Genomic DNA, 5426 nt, shown 5'->3' on the forward strand with positions numbered 1-5426 from the left:
TTACCATATTTAAGCAGGTAACTTCGATCACAAGTAGTCGACCTGGTTGGCAAGTTAGTATAGCGCTGGCCGTCTATGCCCAAGGTTGCGAGTTCGATCCCGGGCCAGGTCGATGGCATTTAAGTGTGCTTAAATACGACAGGCTCATGTCAGTAGATTTACTGGCATATAAAAGAACTCCTGCGGGACAAAATTCCGGCACATCCGGCGACGCTGATATAACCTCTGCAGTTGCGAGCGTCGTTAAATAAAACATAACATTTTAACATTCGATCACAAGTAAAAAAAAAAACAGTTTTTTATAGATTGTAATTCAATTCTTGTAACGTGCCTTCATAAGTGAAGGATATGACGACAAAATGCTATTTTCTGAGGAACTTCGCTACAATGCATAACCTCAATATCATTAATAAATTGCAAAATTTTATCGACTTTACCCTCTTCTACGGTATCTTTCTAAGGACGGTATTGCCGCGAGAAAGCTCCCATTAACCCTTCAGTACTCGCGCCATAATTTGTGATACCACAACTCGCTCGGATTACATTTGTAATCCATTTCTTTTTTTTTTTTCTTAATAAACAGTTCTTTACACATGTGGATATGCAGTTTTACAACATATATATATTAGTAAATTTACTTATTCTATAAAATTGTTTGTGATATAACAGTGGAACTCTATTTGAACTTTAACATTTAAATCAGTGATGTCAATAAAATATATTGAGTGATATTATGAAGCAAACTGTGTAATTTAAAACCCTAATGTTATTGTATAAACTTAATTGTTAGTTAGGCCTATAATAAATTGCGCTCTAGAATTATTATCTTCTACTTCTGAAATTTGTCAAGTGTTCAAGTTCATCAAGTGAGAAGAAGTAATTGTTCTGTATTATAAAATATGGCAACGTAATAATTTATATTGCAATATAAAATAACCACTGCTACAATATAATAGTACATTATGCAACGAGCCTATAATGGTAGTAATTAAGATGCGAGTATGTTTGTTTATGAAACGAGCGCAAGCGTGTTTCATAATTTTCATACGAGCATCTTAATTACCATTATAGGCAAGTTTCATACGACTTTTTATGCTCGACCATATTTCTAGCTTGAAATTATTCATAAGTATTCATGTCATGGTTATGTAAGTGGGGAGCGGAACTGACCTGAATTGTGAGATGTGCGCAGACGCGAAAGTATTGATTTTTTCCGAGGCACGAAAGTCATTGACCTTGATATAATCTAGAGACTAACATGAACATTAATATTGATATATCCTGGAAATTGATTTAGAATTGAAAAACGAGATGACAAATTGAATTTATTTGAATATTATTTACAATTAACGCTAATTATTATAGTAACGGGACATAACCTTCTGCGACAGTGTTGGATTTCCAGACTTCGTGACTTTTCGCTAATTGTCTTTCGATTGCATATCCGAGAATAATCGATACTTGCGGTTTTATAATGGTACAATGGTGATTTCTCATTGGCTGAACAACTGAATTATAATGAGGTGCATTAAAGGGCTACTACCAGGTGTATAATTACTACATTTCGGCATGGTCGAGCATAAAATTTACTTACTTAGTCGATCCTCTTCTACCACCTGGTGTAGAGGTTTTGCAAAGAGCCTTCCATCTCTCATGGTCCTGAGCAATGGACCTTGCTTCTTTCCATTCGATCCCTCTCTCCCGCATGGTATCTTGGATGCCTTGTTCCCAGGTCTGCCTCGGTCTTCCTTTAGGTATTTTTCCCTTCATTCTAACTTGCCACGCTATTTTTGGGTATCTATCATTGTTCATTCTAGCCAGATGTCCAAACCTTCTTAATTGTGATAATTTTATTTGTTCTACGAGAGAATCAATTCCCAGATCTAGCCTTATTATTTGGTTCCATATTCTATCTCTTCTAGTTTTTCCTTCTATTCTTCTTAAATATCTCATTTCCATGGCTTGTAGTTGACTCTTATGTTTAGAGGTCGGAGATCATGTCTCCAATATGAAGCACGTGTAAAAATTTATTACGAACGGATTATAGGAATAAACCACATTACAAATAAGGAAATTGAAAATATGCGCTTGTATTTTGCTCTTTCCTTTTCTTCTGATATTTATACGTAACACAATATGTTTATTTTTTGAGGAACTGCTTGTACTTTCGCAATATATAAGAATAAAAGAGAGAAGAAATATTCAGGAACAAAATGTCAACCCGCGGGATATATTCAACTGTAGCGTGTCTAAAAAATACTACTGGTAAATGCACAAAAGTTTTGCATACTGCGATAAAGTTTCATGAATGTAACATAAGACGACAATGATAAATATAACAAAAAAAGACAGAGAGACGAGAAACTTGGAAAAATTAAAAAAATGCTAATTGTACGAAGTATAAGGTTGCTTCATTACATTACATTGGGGTGGACAGGAGTTGTGACCCCGAGTCAAGTATTGAGCTGCAAGTTTAAGGATTGCTGGTAAAAGCCTAATCGTCGTTCAGAATGCTGGCTTCCTCTAACATGACCGAAGCTCATTCTCTTGTACTTGGGTTCTGTAAGATCTATGGTGTACGACAATTCTGTGTAAATATCATGTTAATAACATTAATTACTCGTATACTTACAATGCGCATTGCAAAATATCGCAATACGATTACCATATGGACTATTCCATATGAAATCGACCAGTAAAAAAACTCGCATTTTTTTTATACTCTAATTTTTTCCCTATTTATACAAGGTGCTGAGGAGAGTGCATTTTCAAAAATATACTAGCGAAAGTCAAACGGTTTTCGTATTGTTGAGCGACAAATTTAGCGTATTTTAAAAAAATAAGCCTCTTTCGGCGTTCAGAACTGTGGAACCATTTACTGCAGAACATTGAACGGGAGCTCATACTGAGGCTAACATTTGGTAGGTTATGTTAAGAAGTAATCCTTATTTTTATTGTACACAGAGAGACAGATAATCTGATTTTACTTACTTTTAGGCTTTTTGCCAATCTGTAAAAGTGTAAAAAATAAAAATTGAGAAAAAAACCTTGCAATATTAAGAGGAATTCGGCATTGTTTGCTTAGTGGTATGGCAATAAGTTTCGAGGGTATTAAATAGATTATTTTCACATGCCTGAACTTGAACGGCGCAGTACCGCACGCAGTGGCCGAGAGCTGAAGATAAGCCAGCGTTGGGCGTCATTTTACTCCTATATTTATGAAAACTTGTGATAAAGCTAGCCCAGCTATGCGCTACTGGACGAAACATCACGTGTTTGTCTCCTGGCCTTGCTTGTCTCGACTAGCTCCCGTCTCACAGTCAGCTGGTTAGTTCACGCGCGTACTATTTATTTTCTCTATTTGATAATTTCAATACTTTCTTACCAACGTGCCATCAGTAAAGAATATGTGTTTATTTGTACTTTCAATGCGGAATCTAACTATATATTTTTGAAATATTTTTTCCTAGCCAAAGGCGTCTTAATGAGGAAAAATCTAAATTTTTCCATTTCCATAAAAAGTAAGAAAATCTGTTTATATGTCAATATGAACTTAAATTTCTCAGCATCAAAATAAACCATGATTTTGATTATTGGGTGAAAGGGTTTCGGAGCTACAACAGTTTAATGTTGCTAATTTTATGAAAATACGATAAATTTAAATATTTTAAATTTAAACACTATGAAGTTCTGATGCCTCAAACTTTGCACAAAGCATTGTATCACAGTTCTCTACGTACAAAAAAATTTTCATTGTATTTAGAAATTGTAAGGTCAATTTTCTCTATATTGCGGTCGATTTGAGATGGAATAGCTAATATCGAATTCGAATAGTGTACACTCTACACTCTACAGGCTATTTTACTGATGCTGTCCGTGCTCATGCAGACTGATGGATGATATTGATTATGAAGGTTACGTTAAAATCAAGACTGGGAAGTTACGTGCAAAAATAATTTCTATACGACACGCAAAATAGTAAATATGCGTAATTTATGTGATAAATTTGAAAAATAAAATACAGACAAAACTTGCTGTAATACATTAAATAAGCAGGGTGTTGAATTGTTAACACTTTTTCGAGGCTACTGGCATGTATTACTTGTGGTAATTCGAGCTCTTAATAACTATTAAGTCTTCATTTCTTTCATTCTTTGAAACGATAAGTCGACACCACAGACTGTTTGCACGTGTTGCTTAGCTACTCGCATTTCGATAGAGGTCCTAGAGATTACAAGTCATCAAAGGCTGCCGACGCTACGGTTTTCGTAATTTTGTCATTGTTTTTCCTATGATTTCACAGACTATTTTTTGTATTTATATACCGTGTCCCGCTTAGAGGAATCGACAAATAAATGTTCTCCATTAAAATCAGATAAAGATATTGTTGTAATTTACATCTGAGAAAATGCAGAAACGGCCCACGTTTATGCAACAATGGTTTAAAAACAGCTCATGAGCATGCGCACCAATGTTTAATGCGGAAACATCCCCGATGCCATTCAGTAGACGACTAGAGTATTTCGTCACTGGAGGCGACTGTCACAGGGAATGTATATCTGGCAGAGTGCTGCATTGGAGTTAAATCGCTCGCTTGAACTCGTCGAGTGTCGCACCCTCGAGTGAGATACAATCGGTCGTGATACGCTCGTAATAAATAGAAGCACAGTACAAGGTCATCTCACCGACATGTCTTACCTTGTATGGAAGGCGACAGATAAGATACACATATGTTTTGCTCACACGGTAAAAATAAGACTTTATTTTCTGCGTTTATGACAAACCTTTAATGGAACAGTCAATGGAACGTACCAAAACAGGAACATGAAGTTATAAATAAAACAGTATAAAAAAACTTCGATATACAGTTATTATTGATAATTAATAATTATTCAATATTTGATTTACTACATATATATAATATGATAGGTCCATACATAGTGTTCCGCCTATATTACTGCGACAATGTAGAAACATTTTACAAAATATTATTGATATAGCAGTAGATTAATAACAATATTAGTACAGAGATAACGTCACAGATAATACTGTATAATAAAATGAATAATCATGCTGCACAACTGTTACAGACGCAGAGATTGATACACTAATTATTAGAGATTATTATTATTATTATTATTATTATTATTATTATTATTATTATTATTATTATTATTACTAGAAAACTAGATACATTTCTTGCATTATCGTGATTGTGTTCTCCGTTTATAATAATTACATTTACATCCAATAACATCTATCAGATGTGGCAAAAACAAAATCATTCCAGTGTGGGGAAAAAAAAAAAAAAAAAAAAAAAAACATTTACCTACAACATTTATATTACATTTTAAAGCAAGTTTTGTAGTTGTACTATGGAGAGGTTAGTTAACACTGCAAAGTTTTGAAATGATAAACATCTTTGA

This window comes from Periplaneta americana, chromosome 5 (assembly GCF_040183065.1).
Source record: "Periplaneta americana isolate PAMFEO1 chromosome 5, P.americana_PAMFEO1_priV1, whole genome shotgun sequence".
NCBI lineage: Eukaryota > Metazoa > Arthropoda > Insecta > Blattodea > Blattidae > Periplaneta > Periplaneta americana.